Below are 12,246 nucleotides of genomic sequence, written 5' to 3' on the forward strand. Positions count from 1 at the left end.
TGGGACATAAAAGGCAGGGTATGACCAAATTGCATACTGGGGTCAATGTCATCTTCTCTTTCCACAGGTATAGTAATGAAAATCACTGTATTGGAAGACAGAGCAGTGACTAAAGGCAGGGTAGAGACTTCAGGGATTTAGCAGTTAGGGCTCTGGAGTAATTTCTAGAACCTTGCATATAACGTTCCTTCTGCCTTGTCAACTCCAATACTTTGTTACTTCCATTCCTTCCCACTTAAACCCCCTTAACTATCATTACCATGACTGAATCATTTCTTAGGAAGGGTGGTATTCCCCAGCATTCTCTGAACAAGACCACGATATTGACCACCCTGTGTGACCTTTCCCACTGTGCATGCAAATGTCAGGGCTTGAGACTGCAAAAGGACTGAGCACCAGTTACCAAAAATGAGTTGGGGAAAGCATCTCAGGCCAGGGAATATGATAGGGCAGATGCTAGACTGCATGATGTGTGAGCCTAACTCTTCCCACACTGCTTATTCCTGAGTTTTGACTTTGACTTTAAACACAAAGCAGGCCAGAGCTTTGTTAAAAGCCATAAAATCTGGCCCTGTTCTGAGCAACTCTGCCTCTGAGCACAGGGATTGGAAAAAATAGTAACTAAGGAATAAAAATGATGGAATTTTTTACCTTTCATTCTTACTCATGTAGGGGCATGTTGGTGACAACTGCAACCCAGCTGAGCTGCTTGTAGCTGAGAGGCCATGAGAAATCATAAAATGCTATTGTCATGTTGGGATCTCTAGCTTGTCAGAGTGACCCTGAGAAAAGTTGCAAAGTCTCTTTTCCCAGGCTGGCACTTGAAGAAGGAGTCAGAGCTCTTCATGTCTCTGTCTCAAGGCTGTTTATTGTATCTTACCTATTAAATTCTTTCTCCTGTCCTGCCAAGGTCTGCTCAACAAGACAGTCCAGGCACTCTGCCTGCCCCCAGGGCAGTGTTATGTCTTTATACTAAAAACTTCGTATACAAGGTTTACAATTACTTTCCAGTACCCATCACCTATGTTAGACAATGAGCTTCTATTTCTAAACCAATCTAAAAGTGCCAACATCACAGCAGAAGATGGAGGCCAAGAAGAAGGAGAAAGGCTGGACATGCACAGATCCCTCCATCTTGTCCTCTGAACCTCCATTCTAAAAACCTCAAAATCTACTTTTTCACCCCGTGATAAATTCACTATCATTCCACTTAATTTTTCATGACTTGCAGATCTTCATCTAAGGTTGGTAACTTGCTCCACGGATCATAATCAAAACCACAGGCATTTTGGGCCCTGTGCCAGGGTCTCTGAGCCCCCTGGCAGGGGTCTTGGCTGCTCAGGACAGCCAGAGTGATATCCTGTGTCCTGACATTGTCATTCCAAAGAGCTGCAGGATTGAAAGTGACTGGAGCACAAGATACCTAGTCCCTGACATGGAGTTTCAGCTTTTAGCCTTTTTTTTGTTTCTATCCAACATCTGTGGGTGGAGATGCAGAAACCTTAGGGGAATACCTCAGACAGGAAAATCAAAGGAACTGCCTCAGTGTTTTTCACAACCTGTAGCTTGCACAGTACCTTGCTACCCATACTTTAATTTTAGCTTCCCCTGTGCTGTGCTGCTGCTGACCACAAGAAGAGGAGTGACCACTACTAAATCCCCTAATGGCCAATATCAGGCAGCATGCTAGACTTCCCTACTTAGAGTGCTCTGAGGTCTGACAGCCAGGCACACCAGCCAATAACCTGGGCTTGCCCATATACAGGTCTGCCTGTTGCTGTGATGCATTTGTTTTCTTTCCCCTGGGCTGATAGGCAGCTGGGCATGTTTATGAGCCCTGAGCCTTGGCTCAGCTTTGTGCAAGAGAGGGAGGAAAGGGGATTTGGCCTAGCCCAGGGTGGTGACAGAAGGCAGTCACGGCCGTCACACAGACTAATTGCACTTCTAACCCTCTCTGCTGTTTACAAGCTGCCCCCCACCAAGGACTCGTGTCTCTGGCTGGCACCAGTGTCTCAGGGTAGACACGCAAGGCTCCCTTAGTAGCCACTTTCTGTGTGCCAACTCAGAGTGCAACTTCCACCTGTACTTTGCTGACATATTTCTTAGGGGACAGCATGCTCTTGACTGAACAGATTTATTTAAGTGAGGTGCTTGGGAGAAAATTTATCTTAAGGGGTAAAAGATTATTTTTTTTAAGTATTTATCTGACATCTAGCTATGCAGAGCTGGCTTCAAGCAAAGCAGTCATGCTACCATGATTAGAAGAATTAGATGTCTTCAAACCACTGCTTGAACAGTCCTGTGTCCTTGACCCCAGTGTTGCCCAGTGCCTGGCACAGCTGGTTGTCTTCCCTTCCACTGGTGGAGTAGGTGATGGAAGCAGGGCAAGGACTGAGGCCTCCAGGCATTGGTTGACATCTGCTGAATCTGCTCTTTCCAAATCCAAGTAGAGAAAAAGTGGCAGCTTTCACATCCCCTTGTTCTGTCACTAACAGCTGTTGCAGCTGACATTTGCTTTGAGATATTATTTTATCTTCCTCTTCAGGACAGTAAATCTCTAAGAGATTGCCAAATGCAGAACTAACTCACTAATTGTTTCCCCAGGGGCATCCTGGTCAAGCTTAACTTCTGCAGTTGCTTCATGATTTTTGGCTGCTGAGCCCTCTTGGAAGAAGCCAAAACACATTTAATTGTTCATACCTTTATGATTGATAAGCCCTTTGTTGCCTACAGGTAAATTCCCTGAGGTGTGGATTTGTTTACCTGTCCAAAGCCCTGGGAGTAAGCAAGATGAGCAAATGGTAGACCTCCATGCCTTTGGACTGAACAATACAGATTAAGTGCAGAAATTCCATGATACACCAAATTTACATGATGGATCAAACTACAGGCAGACACATGTCTGTCCTAGTCCAGGACTCAGCTCTGTTGTGTACAGCCACACAAGTGTCATGGAGGCATGATAGGAATGGCTGTGCTATCCTCAGAGGTACAGATTATCCCAGAGGAGTGGTGAGAGCTGCTCCATGGATATGAGGCTTTGGTAAAGTTACAGTGTTCACCCAGCTGTGGATTAACATCTCTCACACTGAAAGAAAGGAAGTTTCCAGGGACTCCTTTTCTCCTTCAGCTCTGAGGAACTTTCAGGGATTCTCCTTCTGTGGTACAGTTTATTTGCTGTCCCTTTCTTGCATTTTTTTTCAGTCTTTCTCACTCTTTCAGCCATGTTTCTGCATCACTTGCCCATCCACATTTTCTCCTTGCTGGGGTCATCCTGGTGAAAAGGAAATGTCCCTTTATACCAAAACCTGGAAAACTTTATATTCTCAAGAAGCAGCACAGGGAATTCACTGTACAACTCAGTGGTTCATTTCCCTGATTTGGGAGAGGTGCCACTCATTTGGATCAGTTCACCTCCTTGCCCCACTGATCTGGGGACTGTAGCAAGTAGCAGCAGCATTCGTGTCCTCAGGGTCCCCTCTCTCACTTCCACACTGCTCATAGTGCTTCAGAGGAGGCTGCAGTGCCTTTATTCCATCAGGACTGTTTATCCCTCAGCTGGAAATGTCATCAGCTGCTGTTTGGGTACTGCTGGTAGTGGGCTAGGAGGGGACTTCAGCAGCCGAGTTGGGTGGTTTCTATTCCCAGCACTGGAGGAGGTGGGTGCAGAGGGAAGCTGGACCTCCTGGTGATTCTCTGCATGTCTTTGAAGGCATCCATTGCCAATCTCTGTTTGAGTTTACTGTTGCTGGGCTGCCCCAGGAACTGCTGAACTGATTGGTCTTTTCTGTACTGCTCCATAATGGAAATCTGGGGATGAGGTGGGAGCCATGATAGGCAGCCCTTCTGCCCAACCCCTGCACAACCTGCCACCCTCCCACTGGTTCCTGGCTACACAAGGGCATGTCAGGAATTGGATAGGGCTGGCAGAGACCTGGCTGTAACAGGATGCCCCTGTCCTTTCCTTTCTTTCTGTGACAGGAGAGAGATGAGTTTATGGCATGTGGTGTGTGGGGGCTGCCAAGTGGCACTGGTGGAAGGAATGGCGGCACCTCAAGAGGGTAGCTTGCCACCACCACCACAGATCTGTCTGGTTCAATGAGTGGAAACCTCACTGGTAAGCAGTTTGGATACAAAGCAAAATCTGGAGCTGCAATGTGGGTCACAGCAGCAGGCTGGAAACAATATTTTAGTAATCCTGACTTCAGCTCTCATTAATCGTTAGGCATATCACTGTTCTTCCAGAGTTAGGCAGAGAATTGCAAGTCCTGACCCTGACTGCTCATTTTCCTTTCCACTGATTCCCTTCCTACCTCATGTTAGGGAAAGTAAGGGCAATAATATCTGTATGGACCCAGGTCCTGCTTCCTGGGTTTCCAGTTTTTGGCATGGTTACTCATTTTCCCAAGCTCTGATACAGATTTTGTGTTGTTCTTTAGTGACTCTTGGGACTGTTTTCAACTTGCTAGCAAGGAGAGGATGGCTGGGTATCATTCTCATGTTAGAATTATGCAGTGGAAAGTAACAGGTCAGGACCAATGCTCAGGTTGGATAAGGCTGGGTTTCACATCTCAGCTTCTAAATTTTCAGCTTCTTCTTAAGATTTGAGGAAAATGGCATGGGGAAACTGCTATTTCCCATAGGTAGTCCTAATTAGATGGTAAAGAAAAATAAAGATAAATTAGAAACTCTTTGCTAGGGGAGAGGAACATTTCCTTACCAAGAGCAAAACCAGAGCATTTGTAAAGCTGGCTCACTTTAAGTTGGATATTGTTCTGTTCTTTTTTCTGGCTCTTCCCTTTATTCTGGGATACTGGAAGAAATCTCCATGCTGTCCACAAAGCTGTTGTTTTGTGAATCTCCCTCATTAGCCTTAGCTTCATTGTCTTTGTGATTTGAACATGTATTTACTTCAGAGATGAATCTGGTCACCATTTCATTGACAGATAATTTTCTTGCAATTAGGAGGCAAAGGCTACTACCTGGCAGGCTGCAGACAAGGGAAGAGCTTATGAAGACACGTATTGCTTAGATTAGAGGAGTAAATCTCACCCTTATGTACAGCTTGTCAGACAAGCATCAGCATACCTGTCATGTCTGAGCAGTCAATAAAACAGGCAATTTCTTGCCTGTGACATGGGGCTGAAAAGAAGCATTTAAAAACAGAAAAGAAGGCAATACAAGTATTGAGACAGACTTCAGAACCTCAGAAAAGAATAATTTATTGGATTTTCTTTGCACTCACACATTTTTGTTCCATATAGTGCTGTCACTAGGCTAGTGAAAAGGGAATAACTGAGAATAGGTGCTGAGAAAGGGGTTTAAAGACTTCTCAAACCTTCTCAGTTTTCAGGCCTACAGTTTTGCCCCAGGATTTAGTTATGTTAGTATGCAGAGAGGAAAAATGTACATGTTTACTATAGGTGAGTAAATTGAACACTAGATAAATTCAGCATTAGATTAGGAGCTGGTAAAGTGTGGTAGCATGTAAACTGGGGTATATGCAAATGATTTCCTGCACACCCTTTTGTATCCCTCCTCTCTGATGGAGCACAGCCTGTGTATGCCCAGTTACTGGTCACTCAGGTCCTGGCTTCCACAGAAATCCTGGCACACAGAGCAGAAGCCAACAGGACCAGGTCTCTGCTGTGGACAGTCAGGACACCAGATCCACTGAATTACCTTCCCTGGGCTCAACCAGACTTCTGCTATCTCATCTGTGGCACTACTTAAACCCTCACAGAAGCTGGCCCAACTTCCTTTAATGACCTGGAACAGAGACTGCAACTCAGACCTGGAAGAAAGGATTACACTCCCACACCAGCTACAGATGGTGTGTGGTCCTGTCCCCATTCTGTCTTATCTGCAGAGTAATTTCTTGGAGCGAGGCAGGATCTGCCTTTTGCATTACCTTAAAGGGACTGCTTCCCTACAGGAATTCTCACTGCCACATCTCAGTCCCTTGGATGCTCACACTGCTGCATTGCAGTAGCTGAAGCTTCCAGTGCTGGGAGGGTGCCAAGGATTCAAATACTCGTACCCACTATAACTCCTGCCTCAGGAATCCTGATTTGCCTGGGACTTAGTAACATGACCTGTTTTCCACCAGCTCTAAAGTGCTCCCTCCAGAACTGAGTTTCATCTTCTCTCATACTTAGTTTCAGCCAAGGAATGAAATCACTGTGACAGCTTCTGAAATTTGTTGTCTCTGTTAACTTCTGCACTTCTACTCAAAAGCATTAATATTCACTGCTCAGTTTTGGAATAGGTACATCTTCTGTTCTCTGCTCTTCCTAAACCATCAGGGGCTAGAGGTTGCATACTTTCTATATTACCAAAAGACAAGAAATTGTGCAAACTTTCTTTGTCAAGAAAAAGAAGGCAAGGCTGTAAAAATATGTCCATCTCCTGGGCATGATCTCACATGATCCCTGCATGAAATAGCAAGAGAGAGAGCTTCACCCAGATCCTGAGGAGTCAGAAATGAAGCTCCCATGGGATTTTTAGCAGTAGTTTTTCTTAGGAGTGAATCAAGGTAGCTGAAAAGCAAGGCAGCATAGTGAGTGTTAAGAGGATGTGCCATTGCAACCTTGTATTGAAGTTACTCAGCTAAGGATGTTTCCTAAGTGGATTTTCAGTCATTTCAGTCACTCCTTCTTCCCCACTGCTCACCATACATCACCTTCTATCCCTCTGTACTCACTCCCAGCCACCAGCACTTGCACTCACTTAACCTTAACTATTAGTGCTGCCCTTAAATCAGAGGCAGTGCTGGACACTTGCCTTTCCCAGCCTTTGGCCTTCTTCCAATTACAGCGGACGCGTTAATGAGAAGACCTCATGTCTAACTGTCTAGTCAAGGCACTTGCAAAATGCCAGCCAGCACAGTAGCTGGATGTGGAAAACAGAAACCAGCTAATGTCAGCTCAGAGCAAGACTCAAATTCAGAGCAGCAGAGAGCAGGGAGAATCCATGACCACTGGGGGCGAGCACATCAAGACATGGTTCAAAGGTCCTTGGAGAAGTGTTATTTTTATTTTCATTGGAAAACCCAGCTGAGGGTGGGAACCATCAGCTCCTGCTGGTGGATTTTGGATACACTACCTGGCAGCAGGCAGCTGGGGACTTAGTGGTCCACACGTGGGGGAATGGTCTGGAGATTGCAGAGGACTTCTCACTTGTGAGCTGGGTGATGAGATCAGTCAGTGAGTGATGAGTACGAGCAGCTGGTAGAGAATTTCACCACGAGACAGTCCAGTTTAGAGAGTGGGAACTCAGCAATTTTAATGTTGGGCAGTTTTTTAATGATACTCTGAGAACTAGGTGCCATAAGGCACATAAATCAAGTCTTGAAACTGAGACAGTGTGAGACCCTGATGCCCTGAGATCAGAGCAGCTGAGGTGACACTAGATAGTTCCCTGAGTACATGGGCTCTGTTTGTGCCAGCAGGGAAACCACTCCCTCATGATCTGGAGTGAAAAAGATAAATAACTTTTTTAGGATCATCTTGGTTACTTGTGGGTTTCAGAGAAACAGATGATTTTCTTCACATATTATAAAAAGACACCAGACTGCATAAGAAATCACAAAATCTTTAAATTAAAACCAGATTTTAAAATATTTGAGTTATAGTTATTTTTCTTTTAAAACTAAATAACTTCAAATTAAATGTGAATTCAAGGAAATCTTTTCAAGACTGTTCATTTAATATCCAACTAATCAAAATATTTAAAGAGGGAAAAAATGCTGCTTCACTGACATTTTTGTAAATTTCAATGAATTAAAGTTTTTTTTGTTATTGATCTTGTATAAGATTGACCCAAATAAAAAAATTAAGTTTTTTTTGTCACAGAAATTGGGCTATGGGCAGAATGGACTCATCCTGTAGCTTTGGACTGTGCTCCAGGAAAAGAGGCACATCTAAATGTCTTAGATATACTGCCTTAAAAGTCTTAGCTTCAAAGTTCCTACATTTGCCTTGTGAGAATGAGAAACAATCTGCCAGTTCACCAGTGTTAGCCAGTTACTCCTTGCTCTTTACGTCAGCTAGTTTTATGTACAGCACAAAGTTTGTCTCAGCAGTTACAGTCTCACATTAAACCAATGGTTTAACCTAATCCAATATCCTGTCTCTTAAAAAAATAGTTATGAGAACAGGGCAAGCATATAGACACAATTCCTCCAAGAGACTTCCCAGCTTTCAGCAGATTTTGATTTAGGAGGAGTCTGTAGATAGGTGGAGACTTTAAGTGTAGCAGTCCTTAGCAGATTTTTTCCTCCCCCACGGATTTGACAATGACACTACATATTGCAGTCCAGGGAAGGGAATACATCATGCTTGGCAGCACAGCTGGTTCATGCACAGGAGGAACTTCCTCATTGCTGCTTTGCCTTTAGCCATGGTATTGGAATACTTCGAAGATGATACCGAAGAAGTCATTATCTTTTCTTGTCAAAAACCACTGTATCCCATTACAGGGCCTACTTCAAACAGAAAAAGAGAATACAAACAGAGTGTTTAAAATCCTGTGTTACTCAGCTGCTTGACTTTTCTGGGAGGGAGAGAGCGCTTCTGCTAATACTCCATCCCTCAGAGGTATTGTCTTTAGCAGTCCATGATGGCGTTACTCATACTGACATTTTCCTAATTCTAATATTTCTTTACACCCTTACTAAAGTTCCAAGCGCCTACCATTCCCCGTGATCAAGTTATCAGATTGTGCTGATTTCCTTAAGGTTTCCCATCTTTCCTTTGCTCACTCTACTTTTGCTTGAACAGACCTTCTTGCTTGTATACTGCAGGAGAGCCACCCGTGCCAAAGAGTAACAACTTCTTCAATGGCTGTCTGAAATTCTCTTTCCAGACTTCTGGTCACTGTAGTCTTCCAGAGCTCCTTGGCTTCAATGTACCCAAACAAAGAAAAGCAGAGCAGGTTCCGTCACAGTGGCCAGGGTCAGTGAAAAGTCAAGGGCACCAGGCAAGTCCAACTTGATAAGGCAGGACTGAGGACAAGCCAGAAAGTCAAGCCAGCATCAGTATCATCAAGGCACAGGCATAGCTGAGACATAGTTCAGGCAAGGAGCAAGAGCTGAGCTTAATGCAGCTCTGGAGCAGAAGAGGGAGAGCTTCTCTCCTGCTCTCTCTTACCCCCAGCATTTTCCCATGGTCAGTGAGCACCCAGGCACCAGAGAGCTGGCAGAGACCTGTTTCTCTCAGTGCCTGTACTGCTGTGAGCCAAGAGCCTCACCACAGCACAACTACTGGTCCCAAATAGCTCAGGGAATTTTCACAAGGAACACGTATTTCAGTGCATGTACACCAGACAGGAATCACAGCACCTGTGTCTTACAGAGAAGAATATACTAAAGCTTTACTCCATAGTCATTGGAGTTTAGCAAAGTGTCTCTCTTGTGTCACAGAGAGGAGCTGCTTACAAAGCAACCACTGTCAGCCCACTTAGCTCTTTAGCATGGTGAGAAATGTTCCCCGGCAGAGAGCTCCTGGGAAACCCTCCAAGACGTGACATGGAGAGGTACTTCTGCACAGGGAGGACCAGCAAAGCCAGACCCAAACCTCACAACTGAATCACTGCTCCTCAGATGATGAGACCAGAGGGTGTAATAACCATCCCCAGGCCTAGGTAACAGCAACTTCCAATACTGTGAGGGACAGTCCTGCCATCCTGCCACAGAGCAGAGCAGCTACCATGGAGCCCCCTTGTCTGTGCAGACTTAGCATAAGGACATACAGCCCAGGTAGGTTCTGGAGCCATTCAGATTAATTAGGTAAGTAGGTATCCTAATATCCAAATGTCTTGATATTAGAGGGAGAGCTAACAGACCTGCAGATGGGCAAGAGTTGCTTGACTTCCTCCACTTAAGATCCTGTCCCCAAACTGGTCACATTGGATCATTGGGATGGGAACTGTTCACATTATAAGGTGTCTTTCCCTACTCAGTATGCAGAAATGATCAAAAAGTGAGTTTTTCCCTCAACAGAGGAAGAATACATTTGTATTAAAAGTGTCTGTAGAGAAATGAGAAAATTGCTTCACAGCTCTGTTAAACTCTGTTCCTGAAAAATCCACTCAAAGACTGTGGTGGGTCTGAAGTCAAAAGCTCAGTCATGAATGCACGCCCCCCCCAGCTGCTGCAGTGTGAGGGAGTGAGAGGAGCCTGTGTGCTGTGCTCTGTGCTCCTGGCAGCCTTGCCTTGTGCCCCTGCAAAGACAAGTGTGCCAGCACCAAGGTACAAGATCAGGAGGAAAGAAGCCCAGGCTTGGGAGTGCAGCAAGAGACCAACAGACCGGGCTGGGACAAGGCAGCTGCTAACAGGGGAACTAGAAGTAGCAGGACACACAGAGGCAGGGTTGGGTTAAGGGTCCTAGGAAGATGTGCAAACTTGGATCTAAAAGGACTCGTGGAACTTAGTCACGAAATTAGCTGAAGTAACTGAGCCCTTGAGGGGAAGTTGTAAAGATTCATGTCATTGCTGACATCTGTGTGCTGTGTCAGTGATGTTAGGAAAGATCTGCTGGCTGCCTCAGCTCGCTTTTACAAAATCCAGATGCAGTCTGCTATGGCAGTGATGGGCGGATGTTGCCCTCCCGTGGTGAACCCTGCATTTTCCCAGGAGTCACAGAGCACGAACAGCAGGGCTCATGGACCTCAATTCCAAACATACCACCAGGCCAGGCATTTACTGCCCAGTGGTTAGAAATGGACCATGATTAATTTGAACATCAGCGTTTGCCTCACCCAGCTCTGTTGTTATTCAGATGTTTCCTGTTTTGTTTGACCAAGGCCAGGCAGCACACAAATTACCAATATGGGTATTGCCACTGTTCTGTCAAAGCACAAATTTAATTACTCCTGCTGTGAAAGTGCACCAGTTTGCACTGCAGTTGTTTCATTAATTTGGTTTAATAGTTCCAGTTGTATGTTGCATGCTGTGATGAAAGCCATTTGTCCTCCAGTTGTCTCTATGCAGCACTGACTGATGGTGCTAATGCCATACATGTGTTATGTTGAAGCACAAATCCCTGAAAAAATAACCACTTCTATTTCTTACAATTTTATCAAAGTTCCATTATCAAGCTCCAGACTTCCCCTACTAAGATGTAGTTGAATATTAACAAATATTTATATACAGAGCACAAAATGTTTATTTCCTAAAGCCACATCAGCAAAGCCATAATTTCAATTTTCAAAGTAATCTCTCCTGGGTTCCTAAGCACTTCTGTATTAAGCAGCTGTTTACAGCCAAAGCCTGTGTAAGGGGCTTGGACAGCAAAGGGGGTTCAACCACGCCAAGGGACAGAAGATGAAACACCAGTAAAACTGGAATAGCTGTTTTCTCACTTCCTTTCTATCACATCCACAACTTCACTATGAGGTGAAAGGGGTACATTAGTACAAGTACACTGCTCCCTTTCAAGTTCTAGCTACAGCTTTCCTTTTGTATTAGCAAAGTAAGAGACAGCTCCACACAAGTCCAGGTATTTATGGGTTTCTGGAGTCACACTTAAAACTCTGAACAGATTCAGAATGCCAGAGCTTGGCAGCAGTAAAACTGATAAACTGTTGTTTCCATTGAACTGCATCTAAATGAAGCTAATTTGGGAAGAGGTAAAAGAGTAATGATAAAAAACTCACTACTAATTTCTTAATCAATGACAATAAAGCTTTGCATGATTTATCCTCAAACAGTTCTAGAAACAAAACCAGTCTTGTAATTAGTAAACTTGTTTTTCTACCCTTCCTCATCTATCAACACTCACTGAAGTTTTTTTTTTTTTTACTCAAGTGAGGTAGTCACAGCAAAAACCAATCAGAACATGACCTGCTAGCAAACACTGGCCAGTAAAGAGCTTCCTCTGCCCTATGTAACACAAGCAATACTGAGTTGGTATTTGTAACGCTTCCCTCACTATTGAAATCTTCAAAGAAATTATACATTAGTTCTGGTCTACCACTTGTTTCTTGCTGGCTGTTTCACAGCCAAGGCACCTTACTAATCAATGTTACTCTGCCACTATCAGATTGTACTGGGGACCTTTGAGTAAGTACCACTCAACTGTGGTACTATAGACAAAGTTCTGGGAAAAACCCTCACTTGGCTGAATGTGCATACCCCTGGGAAAAAACCCTCCTTAACCCTCATAAATCTGGAAGAGGACAAGGAGAAAAAAACTGAAGCAACTGGAAGCATGGAAGACAGCTCCTTTAAATGCTCAGACTGAAACC

Source organism: Zonotrichia albicollis, chromosome 1, assembly GCF_047830755.1.
Source record: "Zonotrichia albicollis isolate bZonAlb1 chromosome 1, bZonAlb1.hap1, whole genome shotgun sequence".
NCBI lineage: Eukaryota > Metazoa > Chordata > Aves > Passeriformes > Passerellidae > Zonotrichia > Zonotrichia albicollis.